Raw genomic sequence first — 25,480 nt, 5'->3', positions numbered from 1 at the left:
CCATAATTATAACTCAAGCTATACATTGAATTTTTTAGAATTTCCCTAGAGTGATGTAAGACAGTTGCCCACAGATCTGAACGGTTCTAGAAATTAATCCTAGCACATAAAAATGAAACTGAAGCTGAGCACATCATGGTTAAATTGATAACTCTGAAAAACAATGGAAGCTCTTAAATGAGGTGAAACAAAGTCCAATATCATTAATGGAGCAGGAGGAAGACTCATGGGTGATTTTCAATAGGAAGTTTGGAAGATGGAATCCAAAGGAATCATATCCTTAAAATATGAGAAGAAGAGAACTTCCAAACTGAAATTCCATAGAAATTATCCTTCAAATATAAAGGTGAAATAATATATTTGCAGATTAAAAGGAAACAACTGAGAGGATTGTTGACCAAATACATAAGTAAGATTTCTTCAGATATAAGGAAGGTAATCCTAGATAGAAAAATGAACTTCAAAAAGAAAATGAAGAACACCAGAAAGGTAAATATGAAGTGAAGATAAATGAATACTAGCTGTTCAAAATGATCAGATCTTAGGAGTAATTTTATGACATTAGTTAAATCTTGGCATAAGGCTAGACTAATACAAACAAACAGGGTTCCAGACTTATGTTTCCTGGTTTATACCCTAGGTATTACTGCCATTCATAGGTAAAGATTGATATTTTTCTATAAAAGTGCCTTTATTATTTGAATATCCATTTTAAAGCAAACAAACAAACAGTATTAGGCCCTACTTCACAGGGTTCACAAAATTAACTCGAGAGGGATTTGCACAAATTGTAAGTGAAAAATAAATAATCAAGTTTGCAGAAGGAAACCTAAGAGATAATTTCATGACTTTGGGGTAGACCAGCAATTCTTAGGATGCAATAAGCCATCACCTTTAAAGAACAGATTAATAATGGATTTCATTAAAACTAAGACCACTTTTTATTGAAACATGGCATCAAGAGAACAAAAAAAGTAAAGCTCAACCTGGGAGAAACAGTTTCTCATGAACTTCAATGAAATATTTATATCCTGAGTTGTTGCATATATGCAAAAGGGGCATTATAATTCTAAAAAAGTGACAAAACATTTGAAGTTTTATTCTCAAAGATATTATAGATTTTTCCTCAAAATTGCTTTGCCATTATTTATGGTCTTATTCCACTTATATATTTATAGGCTCTTAGATTCCTTGAAAAAGTTAAATGCAGATATTTTACACTCTGCATCTGCTAATTCTAATATCTGAATTACTTGCTAGTTTGGTTTGGGTGTGATTTTTTATATGAAGTCCCTGCTCCCATACACACAAACCTCCACTCACACCAGAAACTTTATCTGTGGATTATTTTGAGGCCTGGGTTGAAGCCAAGTTCATCTTAAAAAGAGTTTCTTTTGCCTCAGTTAATCCCATCGGGACGCTACCAATCTGGAACTACTTTAAGTTCCTTGATTCAGATTTTTCAGACCACAAAGACAGAATGGATTTGGACTGGAAACATTTGTTGTGTAAGGGCTAGCTTGTGGTTATAGATTCTCAAGGATGATTTTATTTTCTAACCACCTCGTGCCAAGATCAAGTCAGCTAAGTTTACTGGCCGTCCCTGTCTTTGTGGTGGATTTATTTCTTATCTTCTTACATGGGAGGGATCTGGCTTCATGTGGAGTCTACTATGTGGCTGCCCACCTGAGTCCCCTTTTATTATATCATTCTCCAGATTCCTTCTTTTCTATTGGCCAAGAATGCATTAAAACAAACATTTTATTACAGAATTTAAATAATTTTATATATGAGGATTTTTCAAGGCATTTATATTGCCACACTGGTAAAAACAGAGTCACATCTCTGCACAAATTTTCAATCTAACTTGATATTATTAGAAGTAGAGTGTAGGTTACCCGAGGCTGAGAAGCATGGGAGAAAGGGGTGTGGAGAGAGAATCGTTAATAGGTGCAGGGGTTACAATTGGATAGGAGGAGTGACTTCTAACATTCCATAGACTAGCAGGATAACCATGGGTGACAACAATTAATTGCATATGTCAAAATAGATATTAAAGAATATTTTGAATTTTCTCAATACAAAGAAATGATAAATGTCTGAAGTGATGAATAGGCCAATTACCCTGATCTGATCATTACACATTGTATACACATTTGAAATGTCACATTGTATTTGATACATAAATACAATTATTATGTGTTATTTAAAAAATTTTAAAAGGAATATGCAGTTTGAATAGAATTTTATGAATACTCAAATAATATAAACTAGGGAATCTTTAGCTCTTAAGCATGCCAGGATCTAAACCTATGAAAATTAACTCTAGACTATATTCATAATCACCATTCAATTTTGTATGTGGTTTTCATGACACACTGACTAGCAAATTAATGAATATTTGGTAAATACTGAATAATGCCATTGCTTCTTGCTATTTATGAAAAATTAGTTGTAGATCATAACAACAATACTTATTATTACAGATAATCACACGCAAATGATGACTAAAGTAAAGAAAACCAAAGAATAATATCTTAGATGGATTCTTCATAATTACATCAGAAGTAATGATAGGCTTTGGATCTACCATTTGATACAAAATCCATCAAACACTTTAGCATTAATATGCTTCTGATTCTTTCCTGAAGTTAGAAGTTTTTTCTGAAAAATTTAATTTTTGATGTGCTATATAATTTTTCAAACTTCTTTTACAGTTTGCCTTTCTTAATTCTAAGTTCAAATAAAATTTTCATTTTTGCAATATTAATTTTTGAAACTTTTATGACTCAACCAGAGTTTGTCTACAAATTCTATTGAAATATTGGTGAATAATTCTGTTATTTAAGTTTTTCCCTTTTAGAGATCTCACCAAATTTCTAATAGTCTTGTCAAGGAGAGATTTCCTTTCCACCAAGTTAAAAAGAGTATTAGTTCCAATAATTTGAACTTCATGGAGAGACGGTTGAGAAAAAAATTCCAACATATATTTTAATATGATAATGAAAGTGTAGTTACTTTTATGTACAGTTATAAAAACTCTACCTCCTAAAATATACAGCACAAAGAAAACTACTTGCCTTAATTGCTTTAAACACCTTTTTTGGTTCTAAAATTTTGTGAAAGTAGGAATAGTTTTCAAGTCCACAATTCTAGATGCCAAAATCAATCAGATTCCAACATGAATATACAAATAGAACCAATATGTAATTTAAATATAATGCAATAAAATTTATGTGGCTATAGATTTTGTATAAATGCTCTCTCATTATTCCAAAAGCCTAATTAGATGTCTGGAGTTGGATAAAGAATAGATGGAGCATTGGAGAACAATAAATTAAAGAGTATGCAAAGCAACGTTTTATAGTAACAATCACAAACTAACTTTAACTTCTGCTTTACCAAATTTGTTGTTTGATCAACAGATAGAATTTGCTTAATGGTTGGAGTTTACTATCATTTATAGAAAGGAGTAGAATTTGAGATTTGTCTTGGAGACATTGTATTTTTATTGATGGATTATTCAAATAATCCATTGCTCCACCAAATCATTGATAGAGCAAGTGATTTGGGAAATAAAGAGGGATCAAAAGATCCCTTTTGGCTAATATTTCATTTTATAAAACACTAATTTACTATGAAAAAAAAGTGGGCACAATATTCAATACCACTTAAAGTTTTTACATGAAAAAAAATGAAGAAAAAATTTCAATAAGTTTTCATGGAGGATTGAGGGGGCTGTAGGGAACAATTAAGTTTCTACTAAAATAAAATGCCATCATGAAACTGTGATTAAACCTACAAGGGGAAGAAGAGACTCTTAAACTAGTAAAACAATAAACATCTTGTTCAGTATGAGGAATATGTAAAAAAGGCCATCTTTCCAGTTTGCTCTAACTATTACCCCTGTATTTGTTAGCTGGAAAACAATATGGCACTTTTGACATGAACTATGAATGCGCAAATATCTATGCTGATATGTCCCTTAAAGTGCAAATGAACTTGTTCATTAGCAATAACTATTGTCGACTTATTATTACATCAGCACCCAAAGGAGACCCTTTTGAAACAGGTTGAACTGCCAAGTTTAAAAATCATCTATGCTTATGTATAGATAGATAAACTGAGAAGTTTGCTAACGTGATCATTCTTTCCTTTTCCCTTGAAACTGAAGGATCCCAGTATTAGTTGACAGCCTTTCACTTAAGATAGCTGTCTTTAAAGCAATTTCCCAACTACTTTTTTACTTTTTTTTTCTGCCATCAGTTACCCTGAGGTTAAAAGAAATATCTCCCATAAACTACTGCCGATCAAGTACAATTATCCACTGCAATGGCAGCAATTCTAGACCATAAAAGAATTTCCAATGTTTGAAATCAAAATTTGAGAGTATGAAGATTATTTTCCATTCAGTCATTATTATCTCCTTTGGAGTAAACGTTTCAATTTCACCAGATTCCTCAGATCTGTTTCTTCACAGAATTTTGTTCAAAAGTTGCTTTTCTCTCTCCACTGGTTTTGTTTCCCAGAACAAACAAGATTTCCATGAACCATGGCCGGCACTTTGGCTGGTTCTTGAGCACAAGTCATACTGCCTTCTTATACATGGTAATTTTTCCAAAGGTAGAAAACCAGCTTAGAAAGTACTTGGAAAACAAAAACAAAGAGTACATTTGGTTTGGCCTACACACATCACATCACTGAATTCAGCATATTAGTTCATCAATTCTTTGTGGACTTAAACAATATGGGGTTCTTCCTTGGCCTCCCACTGTAGATGTGGGCTCAGCTGATTTTAATATAACTAGCCCCCCTTTCTGTACCACACTGAATGGAAAACTGGACTGCTTCTGTTCTCAAAGTTCCATTAGCTCTTCAGGTTCTTTGAGGAGCCTTTTCCTTTATTGAAACAATGATTGGAAAAGTATTTTGAGGTCTAAGTGATTTGCTGTAACCTGAAACACAATACTGGGGCTTTGCTCAGGCATCAAGTGGAGTCTTGTTTTAATTATTCCATTCTCCCTTTCTCTTTTGGTATTGGTCTCCGTGTTGGTACACTCTTGCTAAGGACCATGTGAAACTTTTGTGCACATGATAGACAACATTCTTATCTTCATATTCTGTTTTTGCTTTCAGAATTAGATCAAGGAAATTTTTATGGAGAGTTTTGCAGAGGGACAAGGAAGGAAGGAGAGTACATAAGAGAGATACCTTTGTCAACTTCTAGTTCAGCCCAGCATTATTCTGGTGTATCTCACTTATTCTGCTGTATCCTGCTACTGTACAAGTGAGCTTGATTCTGGTATTTCTGTACTAGCTTACAGATTATGCAGAATGCAGAATAGCAGAATGCAGGGACTCTAGAGCCAAAAGCCCTGTATGAATCCGGCTTTAACACTTTGGGAAATTCTTTATGCTTATTGTGTCTCAGTTTTCTCAGCTATAAAACGAGGATAATAAGACCTCATAAAGTTGAGATGATTATGAAAGTTAATATGTGTAAACGATGTCAAACAGTGCCTGTCTGATGGAACTTCCTCAAGAAACATTGGCTATTCCATCTAGTTTTTGCTCTTGAAGAAAATGTTGCAATTTCTTGGGTAAATCTGTCCATTTTACAGTATACTTTATGTTAAAATAGTCCCCAAATTGTTTCAGTGTTTTCCTTACTTAGTTCTGGATCTATTTTTGTCTTCTGCCTGGGCTTTTGGACGAATAATTTTTCATCATTCAAACTCAATTTAAATAGCAGTTCATTTAAGAGACCTCCCCTGGCCATTCCTTCTAAAGTCACCACTACCTATTTTCTGTCTTTGACTTTATTTTTTCCTCATAGAAGATTTTGCTATTTTATTGATTTGATATTTAATGTTTCTGTCTGTGATTACCACTAAATAGTAAATATAATGAGAGGGAAGATGGGAGACTATGTCTATACGCTGTATGCAGTACATACACTGTGTATACTGCATATGCATATATAAATATTAATAAATATGAAATGAATATTAAAATACTACAAGACCATCAGAAGTTTCAAAAAAGAAACACTCAAGTTACATTCTCTTCCTTGAGGAAAAGTAAAGAAATTCAGATATTTTCAGAACATTATTTACCTGCTTTTCTCCAAATAGTCCTACATTGATTTAATATTTTATAGTCTTGTTGATCCTTTCAAAGCCTAGCACTAATTTTGTTAGATTTGTGTTTGAATTGGACCATGACATCATTTGTAGTTTACCTAAGGCATTGCCTGAAATACAATCAATGGCAGATTGATTTACCCTCCTGACTTGGGAAAGCTTGGGCTTGATGGAATGAGAGTGTAAGTGATGCAAGTTTCTCCCTCAGTGTGCAAATGCACCTCAGTTTTTCATACTCTTGTTCTTGCCACTTTCCTGCTCATAGCAAAGGAAAAAATTGGAGATGATGATTTGGTATCTTGTATTTTTCTGAGATGATATGCCATGGGAATACATAAATATCTCAAACCACGGTATAAATTTTAAGTCAGTTCAATCTTGCTTAAATGTGTTAAATGCCTAGGAGGAAGCATAACTCAGCTGCCAAAGATACAGGTGAGTAAGATACAGCCCACTCCTGCACTTTATAGCGTCTACTAAGATAGGTAAATACATTTTTCAAGTAACTCAAATGTAATACCAAATATATTATGATAATACTACAGCTTTAAAAAACTGGGAAAGTACAGTAAAAATATTATAAAACTGCTATTTATTACATAGTTATTTTATATAGTCACTAGACACTGCCTTACTTAAATTATTGCATTCAACATTTAAATCTGGCTCTTAAACAATGCTTTTTTCCTATTGTCCTTCATTTGTGTTTTGAAGTAGAGGACAGCATAGGAAAAGGGATAGAACTTCAAAAGTTCATAGTACATTTATGTATCAGCAAGCAGCACAGTGTGATAAAGCCTGAGTTCTTTATAGGCAGAACATGAACCTGTTAAAATAGACCATGTCCAAGTCATATAGAACATTTCACAGGAAGAAAGCAGAAAGAATGTATACTAGCTAAAAGCACCCATGAATCAACAATGAATGTATTAGAATGGTACAATAAAAATTCAAAATAGTTTATGGCTGTTTCAATGTATTTTAATAATACCAATGCACTGCAAAATATTCCAAAGATTTTTTTACTTGTAATTATGGCATTTATATGCTACTTATTTATTAACTAAGATATTTATCAATTAATATTGATGGTGTCAGAGAACTGCTAAATAATGAAAATCAATGTTCTCAGAGGAGACATATTCTTGTGCCTACATTTAGGCATGTCCCTCTCAGTTTTGATTTTGTCAGTGCTTTCAGAGAAAGAACTTGAACTACACTAGGTGGATCCAAATACTACAAGGATCAGACCTGGATTTTGTGGTGAGAAATTTCAGATTAAATTATTATTATGCCTTTTTTGAGCATGAACCATTTACTGATGCTTAACAATGAGCCATAGGGATTGGGCATGGTCTGATCATCCAGTGTTGCTCACCTATGGTATAATGATAGTTTTGAGTTTTGCTTTCTTGCTTTTATGGAGTGGGGAGGCAAAATTTCTGAGAATATGATAGTAATTAATAAATTTAATGGACTTTTGTGTTGTAAGTTATTTGTAATGATCTTTCTAAAGAAAGACTGTGAAAAGCTTACGTTCATCAATTTAAAAATGCCCTAATAGGTTTTAGCATACAATAAACTATACATATATAAATCATACAATTTGATAATTGTTGAACACCACCAACCCTAAAGAATAGTAATAAAGAGAAAAGCAGATTTGAGCTGTTATACTTCTGATTAAAAAAATAATCAACAAAAGAAAGTGACCAGTGTTTTATGGTAATACAGAAATGCATGGAATTCCAAATAGTCATCCTGTCAGAGGAAAAGGGACAGGTCATGGAATGAATTGCAAATTATATGAGTTTCATGGTTCAAAGGGAAAGGCATCCTAGGCAAAAAGACTTGTACATACCAACTATGAATTTGCAAAGTTTACATGACCATTCTTGGAATCAGTTACAATTCTCCTTGGGCCTTTGTAGACTTTTGTAGAAAAGTTATAGTTAGCTCACTTCAATTAAGAAATCACTTTTGTTAATCAATTGATATATGTCAAGAGTTTTGTTAATCAACTGAATGTCCTAGAAAAGTTGTCAGTACACCACTGAGCTTAGGCTCCTCTGTCACTTGCTCCTTTCCTGTATTTAATCACTCAGGTTTGTGAAATTCCTGTGATTTTGACCTGCTGAAAGGAAATGCATAAATTTTTACTCAAATAAACTAAAAGATTTTGGAACTGTGTGAGATAATTAGAAAAAGATTCATGGGACAGAAGTAGTGACTGCAACATTTCTTCTTTGTTGAAACACAATAAGAATCCCAAACAAGTACATACATGAGAAAAGGACCTGGAGAAACAATTGGGTGGGCGCTTAAAGTCAAACACCATAAATAGTGTTTATAAATTTAATTCTTCCAATTCTATAAAAGACTAGGAGGGCAAAGTTATACATATATATATGTATATATGTAACCCAATCAGTTGTACTAATAATAGTTAATATACATGGTTTATTGGGTGTTAGTATAACTCAAGGTTTTTAAGTATGCTATACATGTAGGTACTATTGTATAATCATACTCATTTTAAAGATAAGGAAACCAAAGCACAGATAAAACCCAACTTACTTGCTTAAGGTCAAACAGCAAGTGAAACCAGGTTGAAATATAAAATGCATGGCTCTGAATATAGGTTTAAAATATATTAGCTATTTCAAAAGAATATCTGCACTCCTATGTTCATAGCAGTATAGTGTACAATAGCCAAGATATATAATCACCCTAAATATCCATCAATGGATGAATATTAAAAATTGTGGTGTATATAAACAATAGAATACTACTCAGTCTTAAAAATGGGGAACTCCTATCCTGTGGGACGGCATGGGTGAATCTGGAATATTGTGCTAAGTGACGTAAGTAGCAGAGAAAAACTAATCCCTCATGTTCTCACTTATGGTAGAATATGAAAATTTGAATTTATGAAAGTAGAAAGTGAAACGACTGTTACTAGAGGTGGGATAGGGTGGGAAGGGAGGGAATGAGGAGTTCTCGATCAAGAATCCAGAGTTTCAGATAGAGAAGATGAATAGGTTTTGAGTTCTATAACACAGGAGGGTAATTATTATCAACAATAGTGTATATTTCAGAATAAGAAGGTGACCTTCAAAAATTTCTCTATAAAAATGACATGTAAGTGAAGCGATAGTTGTGTTAATTGGCTTGATTTAATCATTACCTTTGTATACATATAGCAGCACATCACATTGTGTCCATTAATGTATACATTTTTCTCTGTCATCAACATGATATTAATAATTAAAATTTTTAAAAAGAAAGAAAGTTAATAGAAACCAGTTAGTCCTACATCACAAGTCAGGACTGTAGTGAGTAGCTTCAAGGATGAGGAAGAGACTCAACAGTATGCACCCTGATCAAGACATTAAAAAAAAATAAATACATGGAAGGTACAGGAGAAAAATTAGAATTCCAAAGAAATATAAAGAAGGAAGAAAGAAAAGAAGAAGGAGTCAAATCTCCCACAAACCAAATTAACTTTTATTAAGTCAAACAAGAATTTGGGACAAAAATAAAGCTAAATGAAATGTATTAAAGGCAGATGATAGAGAAAACAGTGCTGAATAAGTGACAATTAGGCAGCAACCTATTTACCCCCAAATTTTCAATCCTATTGCACCAGATTCATGATTAAATGTCAAACTATAAAAATTAGGGATAGGCAAAACTGGTGGCAGTTAGAATTCTACAAATATCCAGACTATTTTTCAAATGTTTTGGGTTTGGCAAAGCTTCCTAATACATTTTTCCAGGCCGTTTTCCCCTTAATTTTTAGATCCTCATATACTTCAAGGGAAATATAATACGAACATTTCTGATTCATTTACACTTAACTCATCAAAACTTCATTTGGTAAGAGTTATCTCATGGCCAAAGCCCTTTTTCCCTCTGTGGAAGTCATGTTTCACTGATATCCAACTGCATCCAATGGACTGGGCTTACCATGTCTGCCAACATTCAGCAAAGCTACAGTGAGTTCTAAAACTGGAAATCTAATCAAATGCTAGATTAATTTGTAGTGACCACATTATTGGGGAAACTACAAATGGGTCATGGCCTTGCCTGAACCTGTGACCTATGATGTATTCTGTTGATGGTTATATAAGAGTGAAAACAATTATTAAAAAAGAAGTACATTAAAAAGAAGTTTCACACAGAATATTTGTGTCCATATGTACCTAAAATGCAGTCAGCTGTGAGGTGTGTTACCCTTGCAAAAGTAAACTCTTCGCAAAAACAAACAACTAAGTAATTAATAAATAAATACAGTTTTCTTAAAATTGCCTAAATATCTGTGGAGAAGTGTATTTTTTTCTTACCAAGAGGCTCAACAGTAATATCAGGTTCTAAAAATTCAAAGTATTTAGATTTAAATCAAATAGAACTATAAATATGACAATGTACACATTGGTCCTTTATTTCAAATGAACATACAGACACTTATTTTTGCCAGATTTGGACATTAATCTTATTAAAAGTCAGTGTTTGTGAGTCTATTTCTGTTTATAAATCATCATTATAATTGATGTAAAGGGAAAGAAGCATTAAATGAAAAAAATATTTTTCAGGAATGGAGAATATTTATTTTAGAATGTAACTCTACAAAAGATACACATATAATTTATCTTTTAATAAAGCTGCTATAGTTTAGAACTTGTCCCCCAAATGTCCACGTGTTGCAGACTTGATTGCCAGTCTGCGGCACTATTGGAAGAAGGTAAAACCTTTAGATGTTGGGGTCTACTGTAAAGAATTTAAGTTATTGGAGACCTAATCTGTCTTCAAAGGAGATGCTGGGATCCTGGCCCCACTTTTTTCTCTGTGTGTGTTTGCTTCCCAGCCACCATGAACTGAGCAGCTTTGATCTAATATGTGTTTCCTACTTTGATATTTAGTCTCACCACAGGTCCAAAGCAATAGGGTCGAGTTATCAGAAACTGAAACTTCCAAAATAGTGAGCAAAAATAGATTTTTCTTCCTTAATTAAGTTGATTAATTTCAGGTATTTTGTCATAGTGATGGGGCATGTGGCTATCATAGAAAATTGGTATTGACAAGTGGGGTTGTCCTTATGTGACAATGTGGTTTAAAAGCTTAGAAATTGGTTTGTGGGAAGAATTTAGAAAAGTGTGGAGAAGCAGAATAAAGAAACTACAAAATACTATAAGTATAACTTCATGGACAATTCTGGTAAAGAATCAGAAGATAATATTTCTTATAGAAATGCAGACAGCAAAGGCTATGCTGATGAGATTTCAGGTGGAAATAAAGACTATTAGGAAATGGACTAGGGAGCACCCATATTCCACTCTGGCAAAGAAATGCTTATATTTTGTCAGTGCTCTGAGACTGTATGAGGCTGAATTTAAAGGTGACAATTTTGTTTAATTGATAGAGGAAATTTCAAGGCAGCACAGAATTCAGGAAGCATGGCTATCATTATCTGCCATTACTCAAATTTACTGTGGGAATATAGGAGCAAAGAGGAACAGAACAAAAACAATTAAAACATTGTAGTTTGGCCAAAAGAGTATTGAATTTAAAGTTATGCCAAGGAAGGTGTGGCTGCTAAAGAGATTACCACCATTAAAAAGAAGTCAAGTACCTTTTTCATCGAGCAGTGGGAAAGATGAATGACTTTAGGGCATTTCAGGAATCATCAAGAACCTACTTATTATAGACTCAAGATTATGAAACTCTAAACTTTTAAAGACTTTCCTTTGAGAAGAGAGCCTTAGGGGATCCTGCTTGCAGAGGACCACATGAGGAATGGTTCCTTCAGGATTCATTTCCCAGCATTCAGACCACTTAGAGACCGCTGAAACTTTTTCCCAAGGGGTCCTGATGATACCCCAAGATGGGAAATTCTAATTCAGTAACAATTAAAATGAAAATAGAGTCAAGGAACAAATAGGCAAACCTAACTGGAGAGGGGAGATAGCCCTGAAATCCAGAGAGATAATGCTGCTCCCCAAATAAGAGAAGGGGCAAATATTTTATCAGCTTACTTGGGTGGGTTGAGTTCTTGTTAATTATTATCTCAGTTATGATTTTGCAGGTGGATCCAGAGAAGTCTTTATCACAGTGTGTGGCTATTTGTAGGGTATCTCGCTTTGTTTTGCAGGATGTTCATTTATCAGACCTATTATCCTGAAAAGTGAGGAATTCCATTCCCATGAAATGATCACTACTGAATGGGGATAGGGTTGGTGATCTCATTATAGGGTGATCCACCTGCAAGACTCTGCTATTCCTAGGTATAGAGCAATGACTGAACATTTATAGGTGCTTTCCAGGGTGTCTGGAATAGGACTTTGTAAAAGTTGACCACTGAATATCCCTGAAAATCTTGAAAATGCTTTAGTAACTTTTACCTTGGTGTCCTCAGCCTTGAAAGGGTTCAAGATGGATTGGATATATGTTATGTTTAGATGCAAGATGTTCCCAAAAGCTCACGTGTGAGAAAGTGCAAGAAAGTTTAGAGGCAAAATGATGTAGTTATGAGAGTCTTGCTCTAAGCAGTGCTTTACCCTGATAGGGATTGACTGGGTGGTGATTGTAGGCAAGTAGGGCATGGCTGAATGAGGTGGGTCCCTGGGAATATGCCTTTGAGGTATATATTATGTCCCTTGTGAGAGGAGAAATTCCTTTCTCTCTGCTTCCTAGTGTAACATCCCCAGCTGCTTTCCTCCATGACACCCTTCCACCATGATGTTCTGCCTCCTCAGGTCCAGAGCAATGAAATTGGCCATCTATGAACTGAGACATCTAAAACTGTTATCCCCAAATAAACTTTTCCTTCTCTAAAATGGTTAAATTCAGGTCTTTGGGTCACAGTGGTGAAAAAACAGACTAAATCAGTATATTTAAAGTTAACAAACCTTGTATAACCAGTTTTTAAACAGACACTACTTAAGTGATTAACATGCCTAAATACAGAGTTGAATGAGAATATGACCCAAAGTTTAAGGCTAAGGGGACAGACACAAATTGAAGGCAGAGAGACCAAATCTTAATTCTTCTTTTAGTTACCCATCAGGCATTAGAAGGTCCAAGTGAAATCAGTGCTTTCTGGCCTAAGACCTTGTTATAATTGGCAATTCTGACTCATCCATTCTTTGTGGTACTTTTAATGGGTAATAGGTCATGAGTTAAGGCCTGGGAAATACATCTTTCTTTTGTCCCTGTGGTGGTTCCTAACTACTTAACTGGTATAACACCATTTATAAGTAATCTTTAAAATAGTAAATAGAAAATTTTTATTTTCATAAGTCTTATTCTTTCTTTGTAACTTGTGCAATTGTGGGTGTGCATGTGTGTGTATATCATAGTGTGTCTCACAATGTCAACAGTGAACTAACAGTCTCTATTCCACTCCTCCCTCCTCTTTCCCCTTCCCTCTTTCCCTATATCACAGTTGGAAAATGAACTGGCATTTTAAATTCATTGCTTCCAATTAAGGAGAAGCACTAGAAAGGGTATAAATAGAATTATTTCATAGTTGCTACATCTCCCTTTAATAGCTTCTTGATTTAATTCATAGTTACAGAACATATTATAATTATTGTACTATAAACATTTTGTATGCTGAGACTGCCAAGTGTTTTTGCTTATTATACATTTATTTAACAGCTGCTTTTGGATTTCCTACAACATTTTAAGCATCATTTATTTGTTCCCACTTTGATTCACAAGATTAAATGATAGGTTTTTGTAGGACTTTTTAATTAGGCCTCTATAAATCAAAACTAATAGTTGTCATAAATAGGAGGGATACAGGCTATTTTACCAATTCAAAATGTAGTACTTTATATCTACTTAAAAGCACAAGTGATATTCTAGTCATTAATTAATAGAAGAACAAAAGGATTTCTGCTCAGTGTTACAGTCACTGTTCATACAGCATGCAGTGTGGTCTTCTCAGTGGCAATAAGTCATGGAATGATCCCTCCCTCCTTCCTTCCTTCCTTCCTTCCTTCCTTCCTTCCTTCCTTCCTTCCTTCCTTCCTTCCTTCCTCTCTTCCTCCCTCCCTCCTTCTTTCCTTCCCTCCTTCTTTCCCTCCCTCCTTCTTTCCCTCTCTCCTTCTTTCATTCCCTCCTTCTTTCCTTCCCTCCTTCCTTCCTTCCTTCCTTCCTTCCTTCCTTCCTTCCTTCCTTCCTTCCTTCCTTCCTTCCTCTATTTCTTCCTTCCTCTCTTCCTTCCTTCCTTTCCTCCCTCCCTCTCTCCCTCCCTCCTTCCTTCCTTCCTTCCTTCCTTCCTTCCTTCCTTCCTTCCTTCCTTCCTTCCTTCTTTCTTTCCTCCTTTCTTTCTTTTGTTACACTGGAGGTTGAAACCCAGGACTTCACTCATACTAGGCAAGTGCTCTACCACTAAGTATGCCTCAGTCCTTTTGAAACATTTTATTCTGGGACAAGGTCTGATGAAGTTGCCCACCCAATCCCTTCTGGTAATCCTCCTGCCTCAGCCTTCTGAATAGCTGGGATTACTACATGTACCAACACATGCAGCCACATTTCACCTTGAAACTTCCTCCCTTCTGGCTCTGGCCACTTCTCTGTGATTCTTGTTAGCCTCTTCCTCTGTTGCCTTATTACTTTTATTCTCTCTTAAGATGACCTTATCTATTCCTCCAAATTATATTGAAGAATCGCTGATTTTTAAAAAAATCTCTAGATTCTCCCTCTTCCTCATCCTGTAGAATGAAATTTCAGCTATATACTGAAAAGTTCCTATAAACAGTACCTCTCAATTTGTCTAATGCTTAGCTCATTATCTCCCTCTAAAGGTTCCTTCCTGCCTTTCTAATTCCCTCCCCACTTCTTTTTCCTTTCCTTCCCTCCTCTCTCCCTCTCTGCTTTCCTCTTCTTCCTTTCATCTAGCCCTCCCAGATTCCCACTCTACTTATCTCTTCTCTTCCATCATCTTTGTCTCTTTCTGTACATACATGATTTATGCATATGTTAAAGCCAAATTAATCAGAAGTAATTTCTCAAAGGTAGCTGTAATTGACAATAATTTAGATATTTTCCCACAGATATGCAATGCAAGTAAATGCATATAAATGCATGTGTGTGTGTGTGTGTGTGTGCGCGCGCGCGCGTGCACTCATGTGTGAATTTATCTGCTGTTCATCTTGGGCACAAATAATATGCTGTGCATATAATTTGCATTTTGCCTTTTTCGTTTAATAGATTTAGAAATTAATCCATCACAATAAGCACAGGCTTGACTTATTGCTTTTGATTTATATAAAATATTCATTTGAGTAGATATATATATATATATATATATATATATATACCTTAACCTGTTGATGAATATTTCACTTATTTCCTATTTTTGTTACTCTAAAAGTTCTGTAAGAAATTTTGGCATACATTCTATGCATTTACATAGAGACTAAATGTATAGAATTAGAATTATTAAGTCAAAGGTGTGTACATTTATAATTTTAATAGCTTATTTTAAAACTAATTTTAATAATTGCTTATTTCATCTCCAACCCACATCTGCATCTTGACCAAATTATTTTCATCAATGGTTTTTAGTCTTACATATTTGTTTTTAAAAAGTAACATCCTCTGATAGATTTAACTTATATTTTCAACTCACAGTATTTTCTCATAGTATTTTTTAACAAAATAACTTCAGATTTTTACCAGCTTTCCCTTATGGTTATTAGTTTTTTGCCTCCACATTTAAATTTAATTTTCATTATTAAATAATTTTCTGGAGTTTTACTTAGAAAGATTTTTCCTGTAGTCTTCATTTATCTTTTGCAATTATTTTGGCATTTTATTCATGCAGAACTTTAATTTTTATGAAGTAAAAACTATTTTGCTATATTTAAATAATTTTGGTATTAATGTACTGGATTCATGAAAGAATGTTAAAATATTTCTATTTTGCAATATTCTAATTGAAATTAAATAATATGAAAGTTACTTATTTTTAAAACTTTAATAAATATGATCTACTTTGTCCCTCAAGTCTATTATTTTCAAAAGGGTAGTTCTTTAAAAAGTTCATCTATGCTTATATCTTTCAATTTTCTTGCTGTTTCAATTCAGAATTTCAAATATAACTGAATAATTTTGAGTAAGATAATATACTTCTTTTAAGTCAATTATCAATTGTATTTTGTGTCACTGTGATATCTATGTTTATTTAGATTATCTCTAGTTTTAAGGTTTTGGCACTTTGAAGATGTACTCTTGGAATTATGATATTTTTATGAGTTTTAGAATCACTAGTTCTATTTTTATTTTTACCTTTTTCTTCTATGCTTTTGATTGATATTCAATTCAACCCAAATGTTTTTTGCTATTTTTTCAAGATTTATGTGAGTTTTAATTTTTATGCTCTTTTTATTAATGTTAATGGATAAAACTATTTGGTTTTTCTGGTTTTGCTGTATCTGTTGATATGTAGGGTTTTCATTATTGTTCAATTCCATATGTTTCTCACTTGGCTTATTCCATATTCACTTGGTGATTAAGACAGCATTTTCTTTTATCACTATGCAAACTGGTCTTAAAATTCTAGCCAGAGCAATTAGACAAAAGAAAGAAATTACAGGGATGCAATAGGATACAAATAGGAAAAGAAGAACTTAAATTATCCTATTTGCTGATGAAATGATCCTATATTCAGAAGATACAAAAACACCAACAGAAAATATCTAGAACTCATAAATGAATTCGGCAATACTACCAAAAGCACTATACGGATTTATTGCAATTTCTATTAAAATTCCAGTGATGTTCTTCATAGAAATACAAGAAGTAGTGATGAAATTCATTTGGAAAAATAAAAGGCCCAGAATAGCCAAAGCAATCCTTATCAATAAAAGTGAAGCAAGAGGCATCACAATACCAGACCTTAAATCATACTACAGAGCTATAGCAACAAAAACAGCATATGCAGCACCAAAACAGACATGAAAACCAATAAAACAGAATAGAGGACACAGAGACATACTCACATAAATACAGTTATCTCCTTCTAGACAAAGGTGCCCAAAACATACAATGGAGAAAAGATAGCCTCTTCAATAAATGTTGCTGGGAAAAATGGAACTCCACATGTAGTAGAATGAAATTTAACCCCTCTCTCTCACCCTGCAAAAAACTCAGCTCAAAGTGATCTGAGATCCAGGTATTAGGTCAGAAACCCTGCACCTATTAGAAGAAAATGTAGGCTCAACACTTCAACATATTGACTTAGGGACTGACTTCCTTAACAAGACTCCTAATGTGCAAGAAGTGAAATCAAGAGTCAATAAATGGGATGATATCAAAATAAAATGTGCTGATAGACTTTCATTATTTATTTGTTTATATGTGGTGCTGAGACTCAAACCCAGGGCCTCACACATAATAGGTAAGTGCTCCACCACTGAGCCACAGAAGACAATCCCAAAAAACCAGAGGCCAAATGATATCTCTGATAAGAGAATGATGATACATGAGGGGGATGGGTGAAGGGAGGCAAGAATGGAGGAAGGATTGATAGTATAGAGGAAAAAGAGGAGTGGGGAGGGGGTGGGAGGAAGGAAAAATAACAGAATGAGACAAACATCATTATCCTATGTACATGTATGATTACACAAATGGTGCAACTCTACTTTATGTACAACCAGAGAAACAACAGTTGTACCACATTTGTGTACAATGAATCAAAATAAATTAAAAAAATAAAATAAAATGTGTCTTCACAGCAAAGGAAACAATCAAGAGCATAAAGAGAGAGTCTAAAGAATGGGAGAAAATCTTTACCATCCCCACCTCAGATCAGGCGTTAATTTCCAAGAGCTCAAAAAGTTTATCACCAAAAAAAACAAATAATCCAATCAATAAATGGGTGAAAGAACTAAAACAGACACTTCTCAAAAGAAGAATTATGAATAGTCAACAAATATATGAAAAAGTGTTCAACATCTTTAGCAATTAGAAAAATACAAATTAAAACTACACTGAGATTTTATCTCACACCAGTCAGAAAGGCAATTATTAAGAACATAAGTAACAATAAATGTTGGTGAGGATGTGGGGAAAAGGGTACACTCACACATTGCTGGTGGGACTGCAATTTTGTGCAACCACTCTGGAAAGCAGTATGGAGATTCTTCAGAAAACCTGGAAAGGAACCACCATTGACCCATTGTACCACTCCTCAGTATGTAGCTAAAGTAGTTAAAATAGGCATATGATATGACAGCCACATCAATGTTTATAGGAGCTCAATTCACAATAGCTAAGCTATGAAACAAACCTAGATGCCCTTCAATAGATGAATAAATAATGAAAATGGTATATAGACACAATGGAATATTATTTAGCCACAAAGAAGAATGACTTTTTGACATTTGCTGGTAAATGGATGTATCTGGAGACAATCATGCTAAGTGAAATCAGTAAATCCCAAAAAGCCAAAGGTTAAATGGTCTCCCTGATATGCGGCTGCTAACACACAACAAGGTGGCAGGCGTTGGGGGCCAATGGGTGGGGATGTAAGAAGTTCATTGGATTAGACAAAGGCGTTGAAGGGAAGGGCAGGGGACAGGAATAGGAAAGGCGGTGGAATGAATCTGAAATAACTTTCCTATGTACATATGTGAATACACCAAGTGAATCTCAACATCCTGTACATTCAAAAGACTGGGATCCTAATTAGAATAAGATATATTCCATGTTTGTATAAATATGTCAAAATAAATTCTACTGTCATGTATAACTAAAATGAACAAATAAAATGAAAGAAAAAAGAATTAAGGAAATAATGCTCTTTGACAATTCTTATTAAGTGAATCATGGCAGAGTTTTACAAAGATTTGTTGTGCTGTGCTCAAATTTAAATCTTTCTTGACAGAAAATAAAGTATTTCTTCAATTCTAATAATAATGACAAGAAAGACAATGTGAGTTTTATTTCCTCACCAATTTCAGATCACATAAAAATAACTAAATTTGAAGTTCCAAGCAAGAAAAGGAAAATCTAATGACCTAGCTAAACAGGTTAAAAAAAAAAAAAAAAAAACTTAGGGTGAACCTGAAACTTTTTGAGGTATACATCAATAATAATGATTTTATTCATTCTTCTAACAAAAATCAATATGCTTAATATTTTAACTTTAATTCACATTATTGTGTATATATAATAAAAATATAATAAAAATATTGATATTCATAATTTTATAGTTGCTTTTTAATCTGGGAAATTCTCTTTTAAAACCAATATTAATGTTACTGAGTTGATAAAAGAGTATATTTTGCACAGATAAAGGTTGAAACTAATATGATGCTCATTTAAAATTCAATTCTTTCACAAAAGAGGAATCAGTATTTATCAGGCTGGGTACAAATATTAAAGGGAAGTTATCTGGAGAGAACAGTTAAGTTATTGGAATACTTTTAGAAATGCTTAGATGCTTGAGAATATGGATCTAATTTTGCAACTAAAAATTTAAGACATCTTAATGTAACTGAGGTATTTCTAATAAAACATTAGCTTCTGATTTGAGAAAGGTAATTATAAGATATATATGACTTCAAATAGTAGGGAAAATACAAAAATCTCAGAAATTTTATATTCAGTGATTTCAATAATATATTAGATAGCTTGTGTTGAAAAAATATATCATTGATTTTTTTACAAAAGCATGTTCTTTAAATTTTTAGGTGAGAGGTTATACATTGCTCGTGTTGATCTCATTTTGCTCTTAATTCTTACTTATATTTTCTTATGGACAAAAGAATATGCATATTATTTTTATTTTTAGGAAAAGCAAAAGCATTATTCAAATCCAATTTTTAATTGCTTATGTCATTACTTAGTCATCTCTGAATTTAGCATGGCCCCAAAACCCTTCTATTTCCTTATACCATGAAATTCATGGGTGAATTATGATGTGTCCTGAAATAAAGTTTCTGATGTTTGTTCCATCGTTTGTTCTTTCTGACTTCCAATGAAACTGATGTCTCTAAGCCTTTGCCATTATGTCTGGCCCTTAGTGCAGTTCTGGTGGTTTCCATAGATTTCTTGTGGCCTCTACTTATGAAATTGTTACATACTTTGATCTTCATCATGCCTATTAAAGGATTGAAATTAAAGTGGTTAATTTATTGAGAGAGATTTATGTACATGCTCATATATATATATATTATATATATATATATTATATATATGGGTCTGATTGAGAGTTACATTGAAATAGCAAGGTCATAGTTTCTATTGCAACTTTACAACAGGAATGTATATGTATACACACACACATAGACACATACATACATATATATGTATATGTATATATATTTAAAACAAATATAAATGGATTGGTTGGAAGGATTAATAGAATAATAAGTATGGATTCATAGATGTAAGTTCAATAATGGACCAAAAACACAACACACATTTTTTGAGTATCCATGTAAGATATTTCATATCTTGAAAAAGAGCTCATAAATCCATAAGAAAAAAAAAATCACAATCAGAGGAAAATTCAGACGAATTGCAACATTTCAAGAGGAAAATTTTATTTTTTCCTACATAATTATTCTTTTTATGGGGAAACCTGAAGTTCAACATGGCCCTTGAGTTCTTTCTGACCTCCTCCAAGACAGAGTAGATGTCTGTGAGAGGTGTCTAGAGCTTGGGCCTATAGGTTTCATCCTAGACCATCCAGTTGCCAAAATATACTGGGGAAATCTGATACCCCTTGAGCAAGTTGTGGAAGAAGCTTTGAAGACCAGTAAAAAAGAAGGAAACTTTCATTAAGGGAGAGAAGAATGCATCATATGCGGCTCTAAGAATTGGGAGCTGTAGCAGGACTGTGGACTTTGACAGCAGATGCATTAGCAATGGAGGCCTCAGGGAGAGGAAGGGAAGTAGAAGCTGAGGTCAGAAGGGACAGATGAAGCCCATAGAATGGACACACCTCCCTTCATGCCAGGACAATGCACAAGCCAAGCCACTCATTTTTCTGCTTCCTCTCTGGGCAGCCTGAACCAGGAACTTAAAACAATTTTGACATCCCTAGGTCAAAAAGGAAGAAAAACAGGTCCCTGGGGAAATCCTCAAGGATCCTAAGTAGTTACTTAAAGGTGACTGAGCACTAACTGCGTCTGATTGAGAGTTACATTAAAATAGCAAGGTCATATTTTCTATCGCAACATTACAACAGGAATTGAAGACTTGTGAACAAAGTTGACCTTAAGTATGAATAAATAGGGAATACTTGTAGCACATCTGACTTTCTGACTGGGTGAAGTCTTTGTCCACTGGAAAAACACAAATTGACAGCAACAGAATTCTCCTCCACTTTTTCTAGTCTCAATTTTATGGGTCACTAGTCCCTCAGTATTGCTTGTTAGAAAGCTTGGAATTATCCTAGAATAGGCCCCTCATTCTCCACATTCAATTTCGTGAAGTGTTGCTGATTTTATCTCAGAAATATTTCCTGAGTTGGATCCTTTTCCATTTCTAGGATCTCAAGTCTCAAAATTATTGCAGTAGCTATTCATTATTCTGCATTCCAAAATTTTTTCCTTTCTCTAGTTTGGTGCCAGGTGTCTTTCCAAAGAATAAACTTGATATTTTTCCCCTCTCTTTACAACCCAACTTAGCTTCTTACTGACCACAGTGCTCGCCATGATATTTAAGGCCTATAACCACCCGCTCTATGGTGAGTCTCCTCCATCAACACCCTATGATAAGACACAGGGAACTTCTCATCTTTCCTTGTCTACCAAATCTATTTAGATATATATGTATACTGTGTCCTACCTGGCTGATGGTTTGCACTGTCTGTTTCTTTTATTTAGTAGTAAGCAAAAATGATCTGAAATTTAATAGATTTAGTACAAATATTTTTGTTTTTTTCAGAGTAATATAGGCATTTGATTTTTTAAAGAAGCATTATCAAAAGGCTTATTTTAAAAGAAAAACAAACTGCATCCTTTGGATCCTACTCCACAGAGGGAACCACTTTTACTTTTTACCGTTTATTACTATTTACCTTTACTTCTGTAAAACATTGTACATAGTGGTTACCTGTTGTGGAACCACTTTCCTTACCTGTATCATCACAAAATGATTATATTGCACTCTTCTGGTTTTATCACAATCATTTTATATTGTAAATATTCAAATTAATACTGGGAAATATCTATCATATTTTACTTTTGTGATGTTACTTTTGCTTTTCTGCTGCTATAATTTCTGATGTGCCTTATTTCATTTTTTTTGAAATATTCCAATATATATGTTAATGTGTGGCAATATTTTTTGTCAAATAATCTTATCCCTTGATAACCTATTGTTCTTTCTTCTTCTCTCCTCCTTCCCCTCTCCTTCTGTTTCTCTTTCTCTGTGATTTCTCCCTCACCTGGACCTCCATGCTTCTACACTAGTCTGTGTTGATTGCTCTTTAGAAGTGATTCTAACTCAGTTCTAGAAATTGCCTTACCTATTAACTGCAGGTATTACATGACTTTATGATTGTTTTACTACACATTTTGTTGAAACACTTACTTAAAATCTTACTATAAGAGATTGTTAATTAGTGCAAACACCGTGGAAATCAATGTGGAGGTTCCTAGACATGGAACCACCATATGACCCAACTATATCACTCCTTGACATTTATCCTAAAGAATTAAAGTCATCATACTACAGTGACACTTGCATAACCCATGTTTATAGCTGCACTATTCACAATAGCCAAACTATGGAACCTGCCTAGGTGTCCATCAACAGATAAGTGGATAAAGAAAGTGTGGTGCATGAACGTTACAGAGCGGAGAGAGTGAGGAGGCTGCGTCTGGCTCCCGCTCTCACAGCCCTTGCAGTGCATTGATCTCCACAGAGACAGCTTGGGGCAAGTGAGAGCCAGATGACACTAGGTAACTCTGTGCTTCCCTGAGGAAAAACAGCTAAACACGGGGAAAGGAGCGCCTAAGAAGCCTAGAGGCAAAATGTCATCACGTGCATTCTGTGCAAACTTGCCGGGAGGAGCACAAGGAGAAGCACCCAGATGCTTCAGTCACCTTCTCAGAGTTTTCTAAGAATAGTGCTCAGAGAGGTGGGAAGACCATGTCTGCTAGAGAGAAAGGAAAATTTGAAGACGTGACAAGGGCGGATAAGACCTGTTATGAAAGAGAAGTGAAAATCTATGTCACTCCTGAAGGGGAAACAAAAAAGAAGTTCAAGGATCCCAATGCACCCAAGAGGCCTTGGTCAGCCTTCTTGTTCTGTTTTGAGCATTGCCCCAAAAATCAAAGGAGAGCATCCTGGCCTATCCATTGGTGATGCTGCAAAGAAACTGGAAGAGATGTGGAATCACACTGCTGCAGATGACAAGCAGCTTTCCGAAAAGAAGGCTGCTGAGCCGAAGGAAAAATATGAAAAGGATATCCCTGCCCACCGAGCTACAGACATACCTGATGCAGCAAAAATGGAGTTGTCAGGGCTGAAAAAAAGCAAGAAAACGAAGGAGGAAGAGGAAGAGGAGGAAGATGAAGAGGATGAGGAGGAAGAGGAAGATGAAGAAGAGGGTGATGATGAATAAATTGGTTCAAGTGCAGTTTTTTCCTTGTCTATAAAGCATTTAACCCCCCTGTACACGACTTGCTCCTTTTAAAGTAAAAAAAACTGAAATGTAAGGCTTGTAACATTTGTTTTTAAACTTACAGTGTCTTTTTTTTTTTGTATAGTTAACACACTACTGAATGTGTCTTTAGATAGCCCTGTCCTGGTGATATTTTCAATAGCCACTAACCTTGCTTGGTACAGTATGGGGCTTGTAAATTGGCATGGAAATTTAAAGCAGGTTCTTGTTGGTGCACAGCACAAATTAGTTATATATGGGGATGGTAGTTTTTCATCTTCAGTTGTCTCTGATGCAGCTTATACGAAATAATTGTTGTTCTGTTAACTGAATACCACTCTGTAATTACAAGAAAAAAAAAAGTTGCAACTGTTTTGTTGACATTCTGAATGCTTCTAAGTAAATACCTTTTTTATTAAAATAAGAAACTATTGTATATATGTACAATGGAGTTCTAGTTAGATATAGATAGAAATGAAATTGTGTCATTTGCAGGAAAATGTATGGAACTAGAAAGCATTGTGTTAAGTGAAATAAACCAAACTCTGAAGTTCAAGTGTAATGTTTTCTCTCATATGTGGAAACTATAGAGATAAAAGGGTTAAAAAAAAAAAAAAAGGTGGGGCAGGAGATCTCATGAAAATAAAAGAGAAATCAGTAGAGAAAAAGGGACCAAGGGGTGGGAGGCAGGAAGGGTGCTGGGGAGTGATGTTGGCCAAATTATATTGTTACATTGTGTGCCCATATGAGAATGTAATAACAAATCCCACCATTATGTACAACAATAATGTACCAGTTAAAACTGTGGAAAAAATGAAAATCTCACTTCATTTGTGTTCACAAAGAAGAACACTTTTCAGAATTCTTGTGTACTTTAAAAATGCCTTTGTTCTCCGTCACTTTTGATGGATGGTTATCTGAGTAAAGAATTTGGGGTTAAAAAAGTTTCCTCCGATTTTGAAGGTGTTTTTTGTGTTTCTTTTTAGCATTGAGCATAGTTGTTGACAAGTTTCTCTGTACTGATCTACGTCTTGGCATTTATCCTCAGTGTTTTGAAACTTCCTTGTTAAATGCTTTAATGTTGGTCTTTTTGTTGGATATTTATTTGGTCATTTCAGTATGAAGATTCATGTTTTTCAGTCTTAGCATAGTTTTCAAAATTATTTTTTCAGTGTTTCCCACTCATCCGTTTTTTGTTGTAGTTGATTCTTCCTTTCTTGAACTCCTATTAGTTGTTGGTAACCTCCTATATGGATCTTGCAATCTAAAAATCGTTTATTTCTCTATCACTTTCTAATTACTTTTATTTTTGTCCTTATTCCTGGAATATTTCAAGCTTTGTTTCTAACTTTTGTGGATTTATATTTTTTATCATATGTCATGTATTTTGTGTTCTTAGTTTTAAAAAATATATTTATAACATACACACATCTTTTCCTATATAATTTTTCTTTTTATTGCATCTTGATGTTATATGTAGATACCTTCTCTCATTTTTCTTAGTTATTAATTATAATCTCTGAAATTTTATTTACTCTTCGTATTTAAAATTTGGCTCCCAAATCTTTCTTGTTTTATTTTGTTGTTTTAATCTGCTTGTCCTGCTTTCATTTTGAAGGCTTTCTTCAAATAATTACTGATCTTTGGTTATTTATTCATATTTAAAGTTGAGGCACTAAAATGTTGATGTGGTCTCTGTGTTCTG

The 25,480-nt window shown here is 34.0% G+C and overlaps 1 pseudogene; it reads left to right on the top strand.

The window, feature by feature from the left end:
* Positions 1 to 21,028: 21,028 nt before the first annotated feature.
* Positions 21,029 to 23,736, top strand: LOC124982841 (high mobility group protein B1-like; annotated as a pseudogene).
* Positions 23,737 to 25,480: the final 1,744 nt, after the last annotated feature.

Source organism: Sciurus carolinensis, chromosome 1 (assembly GCF_902686445.1).
Source record: "Sciurus carolinensis chromosome 1, mSciCar1.2, whole genome shotgun sequence".
NCBI lineage: Eukaryota > Metazoa > Chordata > Mammalia > Rodentia > Sciuridae > Sciurus > Sciurus carolinensis.
This window is presented reverse-complemented; position numbering and strand designations above follow the sequence as displayed.